General features: G+C 48.2%; 1 protein-coding gene across 1 annotated transcript in view; it reads left to right on the top strand.

The window, feature by feature from the left end:
- Positions 1-6,469: 6,469 nt before the first annotated feature.
- LOC123770423 (ras-related protein Rap-2b) overlaps positions 6,470-10,504 on the top strand; it is a 45,195-nt gene continuing 41,160 nt past the window's right edge. Inside the window, exon 1 of the mRNA XM_045762265.2 lies at positions 6,470-6,740. The gene's annotated coding sequence lies outside the window, so the exon portion shown is untranslated. The remainder of the gene's footprint in view (positions 6,741-10,504) is intronic.

Raw genomic sequence — 10,504 nt, 5'->3', positions numbered from 1 at the left:
CCATACACACACACACACCCACACACACACACCCATACACACACACACACACACACACACACACACCCACACACACACACACCCACACACACACACACACACACACCCACACACACACACACACACACACACACACACACACACACACACACACACACACACACACACACACACACACCCACACACACACACACACACACACACACACACACACACACGCACACACACACCCACACACACACACACACACACACACACACACACCCACACACACACACACACCCACACACACACACACACACACACACACACACACCCACACACACACACACACACACACACACACCCACACACACACACACCCACACACACACACACACACACACACACACACACACACACACACACACACACACACACACGAGAGAGTACACTGGGAGTAAGAACTTGGAGGAAGACAGTCCAGGCAAAAGACACAAGTCAAACGGAAAGACAAAGGCTGAGTAGAGAGAGAGAGACCGAGACTGAAGGAGACAAAGAGGGGTGTAATAACCCGGGGGATCAATACACAATGCCAATAATCTACAAGGAAAAGCAGGATGGAGTGGAAGAAATACAGAGGTCAGAAGAAACCCGGTATAGATGCAACAGCAACAAGGAACGAAAGCACGAACATAAGAAGATATACAAATCAATGAAAGCAACCATGTCCATGGAGGACAGAAGAAAATGTACATATGCTGATTAGCATTGTAAATGTGTGGCCACGTCTGTGGTAGAAAATAATAATTAAAAAAAAATGAAAGCAACATTGCATCTTAAGCAAGAAATAAGCGACGTTACTGTAAGTGACCAATGAACCCGGCTACGCAGGACGGAGAGCAGAAAACACAGTAAATGACAGAACAGTTTGCGAGGAGATGCATACCTGTTTCCTTGGAGAGAGCCAGAAGGAGCTGCCAGGAGAGGCGGTGACCCAAGACGAGAGACTGACACGTGCTGTGATAGCACAAGACGTAACGAGACAATTAGCACCACTTGATATCTCATCCATGTTAATGGTCTAATTACAGGGGTTGAGTCCTACCTGCCCATGTTTGAAGACGATGCCAAATTAGTGAGAAGAGTCGAGACAGGTGAGGAATGTAAGATTCTACATGACTGCCAGAAAGCCTTTGACACAGTACCACACAAGAGACTAGTGCACAAGCTGGAGATGCAGGCAGGAGTGAAAGGCAAGGTGCTCCACTGGATGAGGGAGTACCTATGCAATAGAAGACACCGAGTCACTGTGAGGAATGAGGTCTCGAAGTGGCGAGTGAAATGTGAAATTTCAAAGGAGATCAGTCCTTGGACCTATACTGTTTCTGATATATGTAAATGATCTCCCAGAGAGAATAGACTCGTTCCTCTCAATGTTTGCTGATGATGCAAAAATTATGAGGAGGATTAAGACAGAGGAAGACAGTATAAGGGTACAAGATGTCCTAAACAAGCTGACGGAATGATCTAACAAATGGCTCCTAAAGTTGAACTCAGGAATATGTAAGGTAATGAAACTAGGTGGAGGAAATAGAAGGCCAGACACAGGATAGCGAATGGGAGATGAAGTCCTTCATGAAACGGACAGAGAAAGATTTAGGAATTTATATCACGCCAAACCTATCCTCTGAAGCCCACATCAAAAGAATAACATCGGCGGCATATGCGAGGCTGGTTAACTTCAGAAGTGCCTTCAAAAACCTGTGTAAGAAATCTTTCAGAACCTTGTATACCACATATGTAAGACCAATCCTGGAGTATGCGGCCCCAGCATGGAGCCCGTACCTTGTCATGCACAAGACGAACCTGGAAAAAGTTCAGAGGTATGCCACTAGACTAGTCCCAGAACTAAGAGGCATGAGTTACGAGGAATGGCTGCGTGAAATGCACCTCACGTCGCTGGAAGACAGGAGAGCTCGGGGAGACATGATCACCATATACAAAATTCTCAGAGGAATTGACAAGGTAGACAAGGATGGATTAAGACGGATGGTACACGCACAAGGGGACACAGGTGGAAGCTGAGTACCCAAATGAGCCACATAGACATTAGAAAGAACTTTTTCAGTGTCAGAGTAGTTAGTAAATGGAATGCATTAGGCAGTGATGTGGTGGAGGCTGACTCCATACACAGTTTCAAATGTAGATATGATAGAGCCCAGTAGGCTCAGGAATCTGTACACCAGTTGATTGACAGTTGAGAGGCGGGACCAAAGAGCCAAAGCTCAACCCCCGCAAGCACAAATAGGTGAGTACACATAAACACACACACACACACACACACACACACACACACACACACACACACACACACACACACACACACACACCATACACCACCACCATACACCACCACCATACCAGTCTCCAATACACCACTTCTTACCTCCCAAACATTACGCCATCATAAACTACACTTTACCACCTCTAGTAATTGCCAAAACCTCCACCCTCCCCGCCCCCCTCCCCGCCCCCCTCCCCCGCCCCCTCCCCCGCCCCCCTCCCCCGCCCCCCCCCCTCCTCCCTGCCCCAAGTCAGTGCAAACAGCTGTGTTAGGCTTAAAGCTGCAGTCGAGATGGGTTTGGCGGTCCTCAGTGTCCCACGCCTCCGGTGATGTCCCAGGGGTCTGGTAGCTGAGTGGACAGCGCGCAGGACTCGTAATTCTGTGGCCCGGGTTAGATTCCAGTACCAGGCAGAAACAAATGGGCAGAGTTTCCTTCACCCTGATGCGTTTGTTACCTAGCAGTAAATAAGTACCTGGGAGTTAGACAGCTGTTGCCGGCTGCTTCCTGTGTGTGTGTGTGTGTGTGTGTGTGTGTGTGTGTGTGTGTGTGTGTGTGTGTGTGTGTGTGTGTGTGTGTGTGTGTGTGTGTGTGTGTGTGTGTGTGTGTTTATGTGTACTCACCTATTTGTGCTTGCGGTGGTTGAGCTTTGGCTCTTTGGTCCCGCCTCTCAACTGTCAATCAACTGGTGTACAGATTCCTGAGCCTACTGGGCTCTATCATATCTACATTTAAAACTGTGTATGGAGTCAGCCTCCACCACATCACTGCCTAATGCATTCCATCCGTTAACTACTCTGACACTGAAAAAGTTCCTTCTAACGTCTCTGTGGCTCATGTGGGTACTCAGTTTCCACCTGTGTCCCCTTGTTCGCGTCCCGCCAGTGTTGAATAGTTCATCCTTGTTTACCCGGTCGATTCCTCTGAGGATTTTGTAGGTTGTGATCATGTCTCCCCTTACTCTTCTGTCTTCCAGTGTCGTAAGGTGCATTTCCCGCAGCCTTTCCTCGTAACTCATGCCTCTTAGTTCTGGGACTAGTCTAGTGGCATACCTTTGGACTTTTGTGTGTGTTTACTAGTTGTGTTTACTAGTTGTGTTTTTGCGGGGGTTGAGCTTTGCTCTTTCGGCCCGCCTCTCAACTGTCAATCAACTGTTTACTAACTACTTTTTTTTTTTTTCCCACACCACACACACACACACCCCAGGAAGCAGCCCGTGACAGCTGACTAACTCCCAGGTACCTATTTACTGCTAGGTAACAGGGGCACTTAGGGTGAAAGAAACTTTGCCCATTTGTTTCTGCCTCGTGCGGGAATCGAACCCGCGCCACAGAATTACGAGTCCTGCGCGCTATCCACCAGGCTACGAGGCCCCTGTGTGTGTGTGTGTGTGTGTGTGTGTGTGTGTGTGTGTGTGTGTGTGTGTGTGTGTGTGTGTGTGTGTGTGTGTGTGTGTGTGTGTATTCACCTAGTTGTGCTTGCGGGGGTTGAGCTCTGGCTCTTTGGTCCCGCCTCTCAACCGTCAATCAACAGGTGTACAGATTCCTGAGCCTATTGGGCTCTATCATATCTACACTTGAAGCTGTGTATGGAGTCAGCCTCCACCACATCACCCCCTAATGCATTCCATTTATTTGTCAACCACTCTGACACTAAAAAAGTTCTTTCTAATATCTCTGTGGCTCATTTGGGCACTCAGTTTCCACCTGTGTCCCCTTGTGCGTGTGCCCCTTGTGTTAAATAGCTTGTCATTATCTACCCTATCAACTCCCTTCAGAATCTTGAATGTGGTGATCATGTCCCCCCTAACTCTTCTGTCTTCCAGCGAAGTGAGGTTTAATTCCCGTAGTCTCTCCTCTTAGCTCATACCTCTCAGCTCGGGTACTAGTCTGGTGGCAAACCTTTGAACCTTTTCCAGTTTAGTCTTATCCTTGACGAGATATGGACTCCATGCTGGGGCTGCATACTCCAGGATTGGCCTGACATATGTGGTATACAAAGTTCTGAATGATTCTTTACAGAAGTTTCTGAATGCCGTTAGTATGTTGGCCAGCCTGGCATATGCCGCTGATGTTATCCGCTTGATATGTGCTGCAGGAGACAGGTCTGGCGTGATATCAACCCCCCAAGTCTTTTTCCTTCTCTGACTCCTGAAGAATTTCCTCTCCCAGATGATACCTTGTATCTGGCCTCCTGCTCCCTACACCTATCTTCATTACATTACATTTGGTTGGGTTAAACTCTAACAACAATTTGTTCGACCATTCCTTCAGCTTGTCTAGGTCTTCTTGAAGCCTCAAACAGTCCTCTTCTGTTTTTAATCCTTCTCATAATTTTAGCATCGTCCGCAAACATTGAGAGAAATGAATCGATACCCTCCGGGAGATCATTTACATATATCAGAAACAAGATAGGACCGAGTACAGAGCCCTGTGGGACTCCACTGGTGACTTCACGCCAATCGGAGGTCTCACCCCTCACCGTAACTCTCTGCTTCCTATTGCTTAGATACTCTCTTATGCACACGAGCACCTTACCAGCTACACCTGCCCGTCTCTCCAGCTTATGTACCAGCCTCATATGCGGTACTGTGTCAAAGGCTTCCCGACAATCCAAGAAAACGCAGTCCGCCCAACCCTCTCTTTCTTGCTTAATCTTTGTCACCTGGTCGTAGAATTCTATCAAGCCAGTCAGGCAAGATTTACCCTCCCTGAACCCATGTTGGCGATTTGTCACGAAGTCCCTTCTCTCCAGATGTGTTACCAGGTTTTTTCTCACGATCTTCTCCATCACCTTGCATGGTATACAAGTTAAGGACACTGGCCTGTAGTTCAGTGCCTCTTGCCTGAACAACCCTGTAGTTCAGTGCCTCTTGTGTGTGTGTTTACTAGTTGTGTTTTTTAGTTGTGTTTTTACGGGGGTTGAGCTTGCTCTTTCGGCCCGCCTCTCAACTGTCAATCAACTGTTTACTAACTACTTTTTTTTTTTTTTTTTTTTTTTTTTTTTTTTTTTTTCCACACCACACACACACACACCCCAGGAAGCAGCCCGTGACAGCTGACTAACTCCCAGGTACCTATTTACTGCTAGGTAACAGGGGCATTCAGGGTGAAAGAAACTTTGCCCATTTGTTTCTGCCTCGTGCGGGAATCGAACCCGCGCCACAGAATTACGAATCCTGCGCGCTATCCACCAGGCTACGAGGCTCCCCTGTGTGTGTGTGTGTGTGTGTGTGTGTGTGTGTGTGTACTCACCTATTTGTGCTTGCAGGATCGAGCATTGGCTCTTGGATCCTGTCTTTCCAGCCATCGGTTGTTTACAGCAATGACTCCTGTCCCATTTCCCTATCATACCTAGTTTTAAAAGTATGAATAGTATTTGCTTCCACAACCTGTTCCCCAAGTGCATTCCATTTTCTCACTACTCTCACGCTAAAAGAAAACTTCCTAACATCTCTGTGACTCATCTGAGTTTCCAGTTTCCACCCATGTCCCCTCGTTCTGTTATTATTACGTGTGAACATTTCATCTATTTCCACTTTGTCAATGGAAACACACAATGTGCGTGTGTGTGTGTGTGTGTGTGTGTGTGTGTGTGTGTGTGTGTGTGTGTGTGTAGAAACAAATTAGTTAGTAGTTAGTAACAGTTGAATGATTGACAGTTGAGAGGCGGCCGAAAGAGCAGAGCTCAACCCCCGCAAGCACAATTAGGTGAATACACCTCGGGTGAAGATCTTACAAAGACCCATTTAGCGTAAGACTCGCAGGAAGGCGGACTGAACTAGACGAGGTGTAGATGCCAAGTTCTCCCACAGTTTAAAAGTAGACATGAGAGGAGAGACGTAGAACTGGAACCACTACAATAGCCGACCGGTGACAGGAATGCCGGGGTCACAGAGCTCAAGTTTGATCTTTCAGACCGGAATAGATGAATACAAACAGGTTTGTAAACACGCACACACACACACACTCCGAACATTCCTCTACAACTCACAGCCTTAAAAATCAACAAGGAATCCAGGAAAGTTCTCGGAAAAATGTAATTTCATTTCCAAGTGAGATGTGGAAACTGGCCCCCGTGCTCGCCTCCTGCCAGAGGCATAAAAGCCGACTGGACGGCCGGAGACCCATCAGTCCCAGCGTCGCTCTCCTCCTGTACGCAACACCAGCGCTCCTCCTCGCACCCGTCAACGATTATACGCTAATACTGCTCGTTCTCGTAATTAACATTAAAGACGTGGTTGAGGCTATCAGCCGTGGTTGAGTGTGTGTGTGTGTGGGGGCGTCGTCAGTGTTCCAGCCGGTCACAGTGTCAGGACTCAGCCCGCCAATAGTCGCCACGGAGCCGTCCTCGGAATATCGGGCCAGTTCCGGGCTTGGTCTCTGCCTCCTCCTCCACCACCACTTCTTCTGTAGGGTGAGACCCATTAGTATAGTGCAGCCCTCTATTAGTATAGTGCAGCCCTCCATTAGTATAGTGCAGCCCTCCATTAGTATAGTGCAGCCCTCCATTAGTATAGTGCAGCCCTCCATTAGTATAGTGCAGCCCTCCATTAGTATAGTGCAGCCCTCCATTAGTATAGTGCAGCCCTCCATTAGTATAGTGCAGCCCTCCATTAGTATAGTGCAGCCCTCCATTAGTATAGTGCAGCCTTCCATTAGTATAGTGCAGCCTTCCATTAGTATAGTGCAGCCTTCCATTAGTATAGTGCAGCCCTCCATTAGTATAGTGAAGCCCTCCATTAGCATAGTGCAGCCCTCTATTAGTATAGTGCAGCCCTCCATTAGTATAGTGGAGCCCTCCATTAGTATAGTGCAGCCCTCCATTAGTATAGTGCAGCCTTCCATTAGTATAGTGCAGCCTTCCATTAGTATAGTGCAGCCCTCCATTAGTATAGTGCAGCCCTCCATTAGTATAGTGCAGCCCTCCATTAGTATAGTGCAGCCTTCCATTAGTATAGTGCAGCCCTCCATTAGCATAGTGCAGCCCTCTATTAGTATAGTGCAGCCCTCTATTAGTATAGTGCAGCCCTCCATTAGTATAGTGCAGCCCTCCATTAGTATAGTGCAGCCCTCCATTAGTATAGTGCAGCCCTCCATTAGTATAGTGCAGCCCTCCATTAGCATAGTGCAGCCCTCTATTAGTATAGTGCAGCCCTCCATTAGTATAGTGCAGCCCTCCATTAGAATAGTGCAGCCCTCCATTAGTATAGTGAAGCCCTCCATTAGCATAGTGCAGCCCTCTATTAGTATAGTGCAGCCCTCCATTAGTATAGTGCAGCCCTCCATTAGTATAGTGCAGCCCTCCATTAGTATAGTGCAGCCCTCCATTAGTATAGTGAAGCCCTCCATTAGCATAGTGCAGCCCTCTATTAGTATAGTGCAGCCCTCCATTAGTATAGTGCAGCCCTCCATTAGTATAGTGCAGCCCTCCATTAGCATAGTGCAGCCCTCTATTAGTATAGTGCAGCCCTCCATTAGTATAGTGCAGCCCTCCATTAGCATAGTGCAGCCCTCTATTAGTATAGTGCAGCCCTCTATTAGTATAGTGCAGCCCTCCATTAGTATAGTGCAGCCCTCCATTAGTATAGTGCAGCCCTCCATTAGTATAGTGCAGCCCTCCATTAGTATAGTGCAGCCTTCCATTAGCATAGTGCAGCCCTCTATTAGTATAGTGCAGCCCTCCATTAGTATAGTGCAGCCCTCCATTAGTTTAGTGCAGCCCTCTATTAGTATAGTGCAGCCCTCCATTAGTATAGTGAAGCCCTCCATTAGTATAGTGCAGCCCTCCATTAGTATAGTGCAGCCCTCCATTAGTATAGTGCAGCCCTCCATTAGTATAGTGAAGCCCTCCATTAGTATAGTGCAGCCCTCCATTAGTATAGTGCAGCCCTCCATTAGTATAGTGCAGCCCTCCATTAGTATAGTGCAGCCCTCCATTAGTATAGTGAAGCCCTCCATTAGTATAGTGCAGCCCTCCATTAGCATAGTGCAGCCCTCTATTAGTATAGTGCAGCCCTCCATTAGTATAGTGCAGCCCTCTATTAGTATAGTGCAGCCCTCCATTAGTATAGTGAAGCCCTCCATTAGTATAGTGCAGCCCTCTATTAGTATAGTGCAGCCCTCCATTAGTATAGTGAAGCCCTCCATTAGTATAGTGCAGCCCTCTATTAGTATAGTGCAGCCCTCCATTAGTATAGTGCAGCCCTTCATTAGTATAGTGCAGCCCTCCATTAGTATAGTGTAGCCCTCCATTAGTATAGTGCAGCCCTCCATTAGTATAGTGAAGCCCTCCATTAGTATAGTGAAGCCCTCCATTAGTATAGTGAAGCCCTCCATTAGTATAGTGCAGCCCTCCATTAGTATAGTGCAGCCCTCCATTAGTATAGTGCAGCCCTCCATTAGTATAGTGCAGCCCTCCATTAGTATAGTGCAGCCTTCCATTAGTATTGTGCAACCCTCTATTAGTATAGTGCAGCCCTCCATTAGTATAGTGCAGCCCTCCATTAGTATAGTGCAGCCCTCCATTAGTATAGTGCAGCCCTCCATTAGTATAGTGCAGCCCTCCATTAGTATAGTGCAGCCCTCCATTAGTATAGTGCAGCCCTCCATTAGTATAGTGCAGCCTTCCATTAGTATAGTGCAGCCCTCCATTAGTATAGTGCAGCCCTCCATTAGTATAGTGCAGCCCTCCATTAGTATAGTGCAGCCCTCCATTAGTATAGTGCAGCCCTCCATTAGTATAGTGCAGCCTTCCATTAGTATAGTGCAGCCCTCCATTAGTATAGTGCAGCCCTCCATTAGTATAGTGCAGCCTTCCATTAGTATAGTGCAGCCCTCCATTAGTATAGTGCAGCCTTCCATTAGTATAGTGCAGCCTTCCATTAGTATAGGGTGAGTCTAAATTACTACAGTGTGGGTAACCATTACTATAGAGTGAGTTCCCCTTATAACAGAGTCGGCACCATTATATAACAGTGGTCACAATGTTGTATCAACACAAGCATAACCTTACTTCTGTCACGTGACAGTCCCAGTCATCACCTGTAATTATGTGATGTTGCACCTGTGTTGTTTAGGCCTACCCTGACCTGTTGCAGTGTTTAGGCCTACCCTGACCTGTTGCAGTGTTTAGGCCTACCCTGACCTGTTGCAGTGTTTAGGCCTACCCTGACCTGTTGCAGTGTTTAGGCCTACCCTGACCTGTTGCAGTGTTTAGGCCTACCCTGACCTGTTGCAGTGTTTAGGCCTACCCTGACTTGTTGCAGTGTTTAGGCCTACCCTGACCTGTTGCAGTGTTTAGGCCTACCCTGACCTGTTGCAGTGTTTAGGCCTACCCTGACCTATTGCAGTGTTTAGGCCTCCACCTGTCTGTGGTGTAGTGTTTAGGCCTACCCTGGTATGTAGTGTGGTCTGGACATGTTGGCAACATAAGTGATACGTGTTGAGGCAATTGTGCTGGCTCAGGTGGTGAGGGGCGCGGGAGAGAGAGAGAGAGGGGGGGGAGAGAGAGAGAGAGAGAGAGAGGGGGGGGGAGAGAGAGAGAGAGAGAGGGGGGAGAGAGAGAGAGAGGGGGGGAGAGAGAGAGAGAGGGGGGGAGAGAGAGAGAGAGAGGGGGGAGAGAGAGAGAGAGAGAGGGGAGAGAGAGAGAGAGAGGAGAGAGAGAGAGAGAGAGAGAGAGAGAGAGAGAGAGAGAGAGAGAGAGAGAGAGAGAGAGAGAGAGAGAGAGAGAGAGAGAGAGAGAGAGATGAGGGAGAGGGATGCTGCATCTTCCTGGTGATGAAGGCTGTAACACTCTTCTCATGCTCGCCTTTGAGACAAGCAAGACTTCGAAGAATTCCTGTTGACATGTTGGGTTGAAGGTCTCTGCTTTCCCTGGGGCCATGCTTGACGCACGTGGGCTTGACAGCCTTGACGCACGTGGGCATGACAGCCTTGACGCACGTGGGCATGACAGCCTTGACGCACGTGGGCATGACAGCCTTGACGCACGTGTGCATGACAGCCTTGACGCACGTGTGCATGACAGCCTTGACGCACGTGGGCATGACAGCCTTGACGCACGTGCCCATGACAGCCTTGACGCACGTGGGCATGACAGCCTTGACGCACGTGGGCATGACAGCCTTGACGCAGGTGGACATGACAGCCTTGACGCACGTGGGCATGACAGCCTTGACG

The sequence above is a fragment of the Procambarus clarkii genome, chromosome 42 (genome assembly GCF_040958095.1).
Source record: "Procambarus clarkii isolate CNS0578487 chromosome 42, FALCON_Pclarkii_2.0, whole genome shotgun sequence".
Classification (NCBI taxonomy): Eukaryota; Metazoa; Arthropoda; class Malacostraca; order Decapoda; family Cambaridae; genus Procambarus; species Procambarus clarkii.
Note: the sequence above shows the minus strand (reverse complement) of the source record. Positions and strands in the feature narration are given on the sequence as shown.